At 50.6% G+C, this 10,942-nt stretch overlaps 1 long non-coding RNA gene across 1 annotated transcript; it reads right to left on the reverse strand.

Moving 5' to 3' along the window:
• Nucleotides 1–606: 606 nt before the first annotated feature.
• LOC311526037 lies at nt 607–10,151 on the reverse strand. The gene is made up of 3 exons (XR_014712936.1): nt 9,943–10,151; nt 6,231–6,453; nt 607–835 (listed from the first exon to the last, which is right to left on the reverse strand). It is a non-coding gene; the product is annotated as an uncharacterized lncRNA (long non-coding RNA).
• Between the last annotated feature and the right edge of the window lie 791 nt (nt 10,152–10,942).

The raw sequence follows: 10,942 nt of genomic DNA on the forward strand, positions 1-10,942 counted from the left end.
TCCCTGCTACCAGGGATTTGTTTAGCCTGGAGCTAATATATCTATCTCTCACTACTTTTCTATAGCCATCTGGCCTTGCCCTGTCACACTACCCAGATTGTCACTGGCCGTGGTTCCAAGAGCCATAATAGCTGAAGAATCTGACAGTCAAGTTGGATCATGACTAGAAATAAAGGTTTTGTGAAGCCTGTTCTAGTCTCGGGTACACCTGTCCTGCCCTTTGCCTTGGGTAGGTTTGCACAAGAGTCATGGGCTGGAGCACAGTCCACAATTCTCTTGATGAAGCACCAGGAAGAATAGAATCCCACTCACCGGGGACTTGTTGCAATCCAGTTTTGTGGCTTAGACATGGTTATTCCCTGGCCCACTTACAAACACGGTTGCACCGTGTAGTGTAGACTGGACAACAGACGGGTTCTGTAACCGGGCAGGCTTGTTGTAACCTGTGATGTTACACTCGATATGATTTTATGAAAATATGCTAATGAGTGAATATAATGAACTAGAATATGCTTCATGCAAAATGTCTCTTGTAAGGTATCATTACAAAGCTTATAATCGACTAAGTGTAGTCATCCTATTTGTATAAAGGTATCTTTCTTGTATCTGAAACTAGAAATATGAAATATAACTCTGAGGGCCTATTGTAGTTATGCAAAGTGTGGGCCATTAATGGTGGTTTGGAATCTTGATGGCTCCCATCAACCAGGACAAGTGACTGTGGATGGCTCTGTTTGCAGGCAGGCCTTCCTGTGAGCCAGGCTAGGAGGAATGAAGGCTTGGAGTCTTTCCAGTTCAGGTGACATGATCACGTGGCACTGTATCCATCTTTAACCTAAAAAGAAAAGGAGTACTTGTGGCACCTTTGAGACTAACCAATTTATTTGAGCATGAGCTTTCGTGAGCTACAGCTCACTTCATCGGATGCATACCGTGGAAACTGCAGCAGAATTTATATACACACAGAGAACATGAAACAATACCTCCTCCCACCCCACTGTCCTGCTGGTAATAGCTTATCTAAAGTGATCATCAGGTTGGGCCATTTCCAGCACAAATCCAGGTTTTCTCACCCTCCACCCCCGCACACACAAATTCACTCTCCTGCTGGTGATAGCCCATCCAAAGTGACAACTCTTTACACAATGTGCATGATAATCAAGTTGGGCCATTTCCTGCACAAATCCAGGTTCTCTCATCCCCTCATCCCCCTCCCAAAAACCACACACACAAACTCACTATCCTGCTGGTAATAGCTCATCCAAAGTGACCACTCTCCCTACAATGTGCATGATAATCAAGGTGGGCCATTTCCAGCACAAATCCAGGTTTACACACACACACACACACACACAAACTCACTCTCCTGCTGGTAATAGCTCATCCAAACTGACCACTCTCCAAGTTTAAATCCAAGTTCAACCAGAACATCTGGGGGTGGGTGGGTAGGAAAAAACAAGGGGAAATAGGTTACCTTGCATAATGACTTAGCCACTCCCAGTCTCTATTTAAGCCTAAATTAAGAGTATCCAATTTGCAAATGAATTCCAATTCAGCAGTTTCTCGCTGGAGTCTGGATTTGAAGTTTTTTTGTTTTAAGATAGCGACCTTCATGTCTGTGATTGCGTGACCAGTGGATGGGCTATCACCAGCAGGAGAGTGAATTTGTGGGGGGGTGGAGGGTGAGAAAACCTGGATTTGTGCTGGAAATGGCCCAACCTGATGATCACTTTAGATAAGCTATTACCAGCAGGACAGTGGGGTGGGAGGAGGTATTGTTTCATATTCTCTGTGTGTATATAAAGTCTGCTGCAGTTTCCACAGTATGCATCCGATGAAGTGAGCTGTAGCTCACGAAAGCTCATGCTCAAATAAATTGGTTAGTCTCTAAGGTGCCACAAGTACTCCTTTTCTTTTTGCGAATACAGACTAACACGGCTGTTACTCTGAAACCCATCTTTAACCTGGTGCTCTTCCATTTAGAAGGAGGGATGGGAACCCAGACAGGAACAAAGAATTCCCACCTTGTGTAAAAGATAGATATCTATCCATCTGTCTAAGGAAGTGGAACAGCACAAAGGGGGCTGCAGTCATGAGAAATCCGCTAGGTACCACTTGAGCTGGAACAAGGCCGCTGTACCAGGGGAAAGGATTGGGCCCAGACTGGGAAGACGTCCAGTCTGTGATAGAAGCTTATTGAAACATCTCTGAGGGTGAGATTTTGTCTGTGTTCAGTTTTCTTACTGTATTAGACTTAGACTTACATGTTTTATTTTATTTTGCTTGGTAATTCACTTTTTGTTCTGTCTGTTATTACTTGAAACCACTTAAATCCTACTTTTTGTATTTAATAAAATCACTTTTTACTTATTAGTTAACCCAGAGTATGTATTAATACCTGGGGGGGCAAACAGTTGTGCATACCTCTCTGAGTTTACCCTGCATAAGCTTTATACAGGGTAAAATGGATTTATTTGGGGTTTGGACCCCATTGGTAGCTGGGCAGCTGAGTGTTGGAGACAGGTTTCAGAGTAACAGCCGTGTTAGTCTGTATTCGCAAAAAGAAAAGTAATACTTGTGGCACCTTAGAGACTAACCAATTTATTTGAGCATGAGCTTTCGTGAGCTACAGCTCATTTCATCGGATGCAGAAACACTTAAGCTGTCTTCAGTTAAGCCTGCAGTCTGTGGGACGTGGTTCAGACCTGGGGCTGGATTTGTAGCAGGCTAGCGTATCTGGCTCAAACCAGGCAGAGCACTGAATTCTTAAGCTGCCAGGGGAAACAGGCTCAGGGGTAGTCTCAGCATATCAGTTGGCAGTCCCAAAAGGGGTTTCTGTGATCCAGCCTGTAACATAACCATTTGCCCAAAATAGCCTTTGAAAAATCTAAGCATGTCCAGGGTTGGGCTACCGCTCAGAGGAAGGCTGACGGACACTTTGCCAGGTGAAGGACACAGCTCTGTGGAGCTCCAGTTGAGAAACACTGGGAGAGCAGTTATACCCGATGATATCTTCACTAGGGATAAAGGAAACACCTGATGATATCACCAGAGTAGCACATGCCTCATTGTGACATCACCTGGGATAAAGGAAATACCCAATGATGACATCACATAGGGACTACTAGAGCCATAGGGAACCATCTTTCTTTCCCTTGCAGGAGGGCAGAGGTTGGGAGGGTCTTTTTACATCCTTCCTGGAGTCCCAGACATGAGGCAGATTATCCAACCAACCCCCTTCCAAGAGACAAGGTCCACCAGAAACACTCTGGGCACTTTCCAGTATGGATCCTCCATGAGCCAGACACCTGATCCCAGGGAGGTGCTCTGCCCAGACTTCTCACCACAACTGCTGATGATGATCCAGGAGAGAGCTGCAGCGTGGAGCACATTGTGTCTGCATCTCTCCAGAGTGCAGAGTTTTATAGACTGAGCTGCACTGGCTGGTCACAGCACCAGACTCCAGGGCTGCCACGAGGTCGAGCGAATCTGTCACTGTGATGTTCATATCGCGACGGAACACTTCCTGTTATGTCACAACATCACAAAGCTCGTATTATGCTGCCCAGTCACAATGAAATGTCATTCACAGGCCCCCAGCATGATTTCAGGGGCTGTTCCTATTTCAGTGCTCAGGTTGGGACAAATGTGGAAAATCCAAGAGGAATCAAAGCCTGCCAGGTCTGGCTCATGATAAGCAAGATCTCAAATAGCGTAACTTCTTATAGAAACCACAAGGTGGCAGCAAATCCAGGGACTCATGTGGCCGCAGGTACAATGAGGAGAGAAAAATGAGCTTAAAAGAGGGCCCCAGAATGGGTGACTGAGCCAGGGAGGGTTCGCTCAGAGGAAAGGCAGGGGAGAGTAGCTGGGAGTGAGGGATGGGCAGGGGAGAGCTGCTGGAGAGCAAGCACCTGTTGCTGGTTCCTGGGGGGCAGGCTGGAGAGCAGCAGAGGAAGTTGCTGGCAGACCTGCCCAAGCCGGAGAGCCAGGGCTGGAGAGCTCAGAAGCCCGGGGCACAGTGGAGGGGTTTACCCAATGATAGCTCCATGCTGGAGAGAGGCAGCTCAGGGACCACCAGAAGGGCCTGCCTGTTGACCTGTCTCAGACATCCCTGCTGGATGCTCCCTGGGGAGGATGAACGCCCAGCAGAGGCTGTGCGGGGTGCCTGCTGGGAAGAGCGGGGTTACTCTCTGGCTGGATTCAGAGTAACAGCCGTGTTAGTCTGTATTCGCAAAAAGAAAAGGAGTACTTGTGGCACCTTAGAGACTAACCAATTTATTTGAGCATGAGCTTTCGTGAGCTACAGCTCACTTCATCGGATGCATCCGATGGGGAGGTGTGGCTTAAGTGCAGTGGTTTAGGACGCAGACCAGAGGGAATCCTTTTAGGATGAGCACTAGGGAGAGCATTTTATGGTGAGCACCCAAAGGTGCCGTTTGGGGTCTGCAGTTTGGGGTCAGCAGTTTAGGGTGAGCCCCTTCAGAGGGCAGTGAGCACAGGGGGCATGCCTGGGGCCATAGTTCCTGGAACCATGTGGTGACCTAGTCTAAATTTGCGTCTTATTTAATGTTTTCATCCCTCTGATTTTCAAAGAAAGACTGGAGCTAATGACCCAGCTGTCACTGCTCCCCTGAAGCTAGGGTGTGTGGGCAGAAACACAAGGACCACATAGGCAGATGGGCCTCACCCCAGCCCTGCACTAACCTGGCCTTGCTGTCTCCTGGGTCCTGGAAACAGCCCCTCCAGGGTGGGAGGTGACTGCAGGGGGCTCAGGCTCCAGGAGGTACATGGAGTACTCCACACAAGGCTTTTCTGGAACGGTGTGGTGATGACATGGCTGCCCAAATCTAGACATGAATGGGCCCAAGCCAGGAGAACAAGCATGGTATGGTGGTTAGAGTGGGACTGGGCAAGCCAGGGTCAGTTCCCTGATTCACCACAGACTTCCTGAGTGACCTTGGGCAAGTTACTGTGACTCATAAGAACATAAGAGCGGCCCTGCTGGGTCAGACCAATGGTCCATCCAGCTCAGTATCCTGTCTTCTGACAGTGGCCAATGCCAGGTGCACCAGAGGGAATGAACAGAACAGGGCAATCAGTGAGTGATCCATCCCCTGCCGCCCATCCTCAGCTTCTGGCAAACAGAGGCGCTCTGTGTCTGTTTCCTCTCTATAAACTAGAGCTAGATAGGTTTCAGAGTAGCAGCGTGTTAGTCTTTATCTGCAAAAAGAAAGGGAGTACGTGTGGCACCTTAGAGACTAATGAATTTATTTGAACATAAGCTTTCGTGAGCGACAGCTCACTTCATCGGATGCATGCAGTGGAAAATACAGTGGGGAGATTTATATACACAGAGAACGTGAAACAATGGGTGTTACCATACACACTGTAACGAGAGTGATCAGGTAAGTTGAGCTGTTACCAGCAGGAGAGAAAAAAAACCTTTTGTAGTGATAATCAAGGTGGGCCATTTCCAGCAGTTGACAAGAACGTGTGGGGAGAGGGGGGAATAAACATGGGGAAATAGTTTTACTTTGTGTAATGACCCATCCACTCCCAGTCTTTATTCAAGCCTAATTTAATGGTGTCCAGTTTGCAAATTAATTCCAAATTGATAGTAGCACTTTCCCACCCCCAGGGGCATCATGAGGATCAGAGCATTAAAGATGGTGATGTGCTCAGATACATTGGTAACAGGGCCAAAGAAGTACCTCAGATACCTGGGCCAGGGTCCTCAAAGGTATTTAGGCATTATTGATTTCCGGGCCCTGGTACCTCTGACGTTTGGGGACCAGCAAACCATCATGGTATTGCAACCATGTGTCACAACACAACTGCTGGCCCAATGTGAGCTGGATGGTGCAAGCTTTAAGCCTGTGTCCTTGGGAAAACTGAGTAAGTGGAACCGTCCCCCTGGGTCCTGAGACATTGGGTGTGTGTGGCAATACAGGAGCTGAGAGACACAACAGCCCCTAGCACTGACCCAGCTGATTTGGTGGGTGAGTGTCCAGGGGGACAGGTGCAGAGCGCCACCCAGCGGCATGTATTGCCTCACCACGGCACAGCCAAGTAGCATGGTGGGACAGTCTGACGTGGCCACCTTTGGAAGAATGAACAGTGGTTCAGCCCAACAAGTCTTCAACCCTTGTTCCTTGAGGTCGAGTTAGCGAGACTTAACCAGCTAATACATGGAGCCCCCAGGCAGGATACAGACACTGGACACCTACCTCTCTGCATTATCTTCAACAGCATGGCACATCTCCAGCTGCAATCTGCTCCTGAGCTGCAGTCAGCCACTCCCTGCCTGCACCTTCCAGTAAAGCTTGAACCCAGAATAAACAAGTGAGGCTTCTGCCCCCAGCTCATAGGGAGAAGGAGGCATCTGCTGGGGGTGATTTGGCAGAGCTGAGCAATTAGCTGCTGTGCTGGCAACCCCCATCCTCTCTGAACCTGCAGTGAGGGTGGGGAGAGAGAACAGCCCTTCATTAGGTGCTTTCAGATAGGCAGAGCTCTTTGAAATTAGTAGCTCTGTGGCTGCCAGGGGATTTGCTTTGAGACAGAGTCTCTCATCTGCACTGGCTTGTAGCTCTGGAGAAGGGAATGAAAGAGAAAAGGGTTGGGGAAGTTTTTAACAGGCAGAGAATAGTTTAAACACAGCAGATTCTGTGCAAACACATCCTGATGCGCTGCTGAAATCAAAGGCTTTCCAGTCCAGAATAATATCCCTGTAGAAATGTTGTTGTAGTCTCGTGGGGCATATACAGAAGAGGTGGAGCTGCTGTGCAATAATCCAAGAATACTGATCTGTGATCATTATATGAATGCCTGGACAGTGTGGTAGAGCTGCTATGCAGCTGCGTTGGGTTATTGGCCTGTCCTGGAGCAATGTGTTGGTCTAGCTCCGGGGCGGGGGGAGGGCTGGAAGAACAAGCGGGAAGGCAACATGATGGCTGTAGAGGAGCAGCCTCCAGCAAACCCTTGGGGGCCATTACAAGCCAATGCCTGGGCTGTTAGCTGTGAAGATGCTGCTCCTGGGCCACAGTCCAAAGTTACCTGGCTGCCGCCAAGGCTAGCGATCACAGGGCACCAACGGGTGAAAAGACTCCCAGGGGAGAAGAGGGAAGGAGCTGGGAGAGAGCTGCTCATGGTGGAACAGGTGACAGGGACACAGAGGTATGCCTGCATGGCAATTAAACGCCCGGGGCTGGCCCCTGGTAGCTGACTCAGCTCACAGGACTCAGGCCAAGGGGCTGTAAAACTGCAGTGTAGACATTCAGGCTGGGGCTGGAGCCTGGGCTCTGGGGCCTCCCCCTGCAGAAGGTCCTGCAGGAGTGCCTGGAGCAGGTGGGGCTGCCCCAAGTGCCCAGGGCGGGAGCCCGTGGGAGCACAGGCCTGTGTATCAGCTCCTTGATAAGAGCTTTTCCCCTGAAATGCTTTGGTTCTGAACAAACACCGCTCTGCTGCATGAAGCCCATCTGGTCCCTGGGCAACACGGCTCACAGCTCCCTGAGGGGTTGACCCCAAGCAGGGCCTGTGGAGGTGATCACGGTTAGTACCTGCAAAAAGAACAGGAGGACTTGTGGCACCTTAGAGACTAACCAATTTATTTGAGCATAAGCTTTCGTGAACTACAGCTCACTGGGCACTGCAGCCCACAGCCTGGTCTGAGAGTGGGAGAATCATGGGATTTCCCCCTCATCCACTCACCAGAGGTGATAACTTGAGGCCTGACCAGGGAGCACAGAGAGACCAGGAGGGGGTGAGAGGTTCAGACAACAGGACTTTGGGCATGCAGAGGTCTGCGCTCACCTGTGGCCACTTGGTGGTACCACTGAGCAGGTTCTCTCTGTAAAGCGAACCCGAGGGGTGAGCGTAGATACTGGGAGCCGCCTGAGACACTGTGTGTTGGGCTGGGCCCATCTGATCAAACCTGGATACTGGGAGCCTCCCTGGAGAACGCTGAGCCAGGAGCAGAGAGCAGGTGGAGGGGCAGGTGCAGGGGAGGGTCCTGGCCTGACTTCCCCCAGGTGTGCATTGGGGGTGGGGCAATGCCTTGCCATGGGCCACATGCAGCCCAGCTTCGCAGGTCCTCTTTGATCACATTTCGTACGCTGAGAGTCTTTTATAATCATATGACTCCAGGAGCTGGAACTTTCGGGCCTTTACCCTTACCCCGGCAGGCTTTGATTTACAGTGGATTAGGGTTGCCAGTTTTGGCTGGATGTATTCCTGGAGAGTTAATCACATGACATAATCTTTAATTAAAGATTAATTCCTGAAAACTCTGGGCCAATCCTGGAGGGTTGGCAACCCTACAGGGGATAGGGATGGGTATCACCCTGGAGTTCCTGCCACAGATTTGTCTCCACTGAGAGGGTGAGAGGGCAGTGCATGAATGGCTGTGGAGGATCCAACTCCCATTGGTGCACACAGGTGGCACTCCAAAAGGAGGGGGGAAGACAGAGTCCCATTGGCCAGGAGGGTGGGGGGAGGGAGCTTGCTCTGAAATTGAGACAAGGGATTGGTGGTAACTGCTTGGCTTAACAGTGAAATCCTTGCTGATCTTAAACCCGAAAAAGAAGCTTACAAGAAGAGGAAGATTGGACAAATGACCAGGGAGGAGTATAAAAATATTGCTCAGGCATGCAGGAGTGAAATCAGGAAGGCCAAATCACACCTGGAGTTGCAGCTAGCAAGAGATGTTAAGAGTAACAAGAAGGGTTTCTTCAGGAATGTTGGCAACAAGAAGAAAGTCAAGGAAAGTGTGGGCCCCTTACTGAATGAGGGACGCAACCTAGTGACAGAGGATGTGGAAAAAGCTAATGTACTCAATGCTTTTTTTACCTCTGTCTTCACGAACAACGTCAGCTCCCACACTACTGCACTGGGCAGCACAGCATGGGGAGGAGGTGACCAGCCCTCTGGGGAGAAAGAAGTGATTCAGGACTATTTAGAAAAGCTGGACGAGCACAAGTCCATGTGGCCGGATGCGCTGCATCTGAGAGTGCTAAAGGAGTTGGCAGACGTGATTGCAGAGCCATTGTGTAAGCGGGGGAATAGTCCCGCTATTGTGGGGAACTTTCCTGGCTTCTGCACTACCCCGGTGAAGTGGGCTAGTGAAAGGATCTGAGTCCTCGCTCCCACTTCCTTTACCCAGTGGCCTCCCTGCCCTTGAAGACTCCCCTTCCACTCTCCTGTCTGGCAGAGTCCTTGTAACCCCAACAAGGCTGGGCCCAGGATTCCTGGGGGGCTCGACCCCCAACCATGCTGTGGTCACCTAGGACAGGGGCTAGGGTGTCCCCACTCCGGGGTACTCTCTCTGCACTGGGCACTTCTCTGACCCACTGACCATTACATACAATTTAAAGCAAATGCAAGTTATTTAATCAACAATTAATTTTAAAAAGAATAAGGAAAAATGGGAAAGGCTAAAGGAAACACATCAACCCGCTCAGTGGCAGGGAACATCACAAACAGTGTCTCTGCAATGTCAGGGCACTTCACAGTCTGTTCCTTGTAAGCCCCAGGCTGCCTTCTCAGGCCCTGGCTGTGCTGTAGGGACGCTGTGGGTTGGACACTTGCTCTGGTGGTGGCCACGTGCTCTCAGGTTCTAAGTGGTAGGACCCTTCTTCCCAGTGTCACCCCGCCCTGTCGGGGTTACAATCCAAGCCTGGCCTGCAGAGCCTCTTGGCTGAGGCGTCTCCCTGTGCTGGGCCCGCTGCCCAGGGTCCCCCTCGCTCTCTCCCAGCTGCTCACCACACCCAGCTACAGACTCCTGCAGCCCCAGCTCCACCACTCTGTCTCAGCACTGCTGCTGCTGCTCTGCCTCCAGCTCCCTGAGCTGCTTCTTTGGCCCCTCTGCCTCTGGTTGCGACAGCTCTGCTCCCAGGACAGGTCTGCTCTGCAGGCTGCTTCTGTCACTCTGCTCCCAGCACTGACCTGCTTCGTGGGCTGCTTTTCTGGCACCTCTGGCTCTGGTTGCTGCAGCTCTGCTCCCAGGACACGGTCTGCTCTCTCTGGGCTGCTTTTCTGGTCCCTCTGGATCTGGCCCAGCTCTGCTCCCCAGCTCAGCTTGGGCCCCTGCTTTCTCCTTAGCTCGGCCCCACTCTGTCTGACCCAGGTAAATCCAGCTAACACGGAAGACGGGACCTCCCTGGCCTCCTGACTCCCTGATTAGTCTGCCCGCCCTGTCATTCAGACTGACGTAGAGCATTGGCTTCTCCCCATTGTTCCTGGGGACTGTCAGTCTCAGGGTCCTGATTTCCCATAGACCCTTCCCCTTTTAGTACTGGGAGCTAGCAACCAAAACACCCCCACTGAATGTTGGTAAGGGGGCAACAGTCCCCTTACATTTGGCCATTATCTTTGAAAACTCATGGCGATCAGGGGAGGTCCCAGACGACTGGAAAAAGGCTCATGTCGTGCCCATCCTTAAAAAAAGGGAAGAAGGAGGATCCGGGGAACTGTAGGCCAGTCAGCCTCACCTCAGTCCCTGGAAAAATCATGGAGCAGGTCGTCAAGGAATCAATTCTGAAGCACTTAGAGGAGAGGAAAGTGATCAGGAACAGTCAGCCTGGATTCACCAAGGGCAAGTCATGCCTGACTAATCTAATTGCCTTCTATGACGAGATAACTGGCTCTGTGGATGAAGGGAAAGCAGTGGACGTGTTATTCCTTGACTTTAGCAAAGCTTTTGATACGGTCTCCCACAGTATTCTTGCCAGCAAGTTAAAGAAGTATGGGCTGGATGAATGGACTATAAGGTGGATAGAAAGCTGGCTAGATCGTCGGGCTCAAGGGGTAGTGATCAATGGCTCTATGAGTGCAGGGGACTGGACTAGAGGACCTCTCGAGGTCCCTTCCAGGCCTACAATTCTATTCTATTCTATGTCTAGTTGGCAGCCGGTATAAAGCAGAGTGCCCCAAGGGTTGGTCCTGG

The sequence above is a fragment of the Lepidochelys olivacea genome (assembly GCF_965140295.1).
Source record: "Lepidochelys olivacea isolate rLepOli2 genome assembly, chromosome: 9".
In the NCBI taxonomy this organism is placed as follows: domain Eukaryota; kingdom Metazoa; phylum Chordata; order Testudines; family Cheloniidae; genus Lepidochelys; species Lepidochelys olivacea.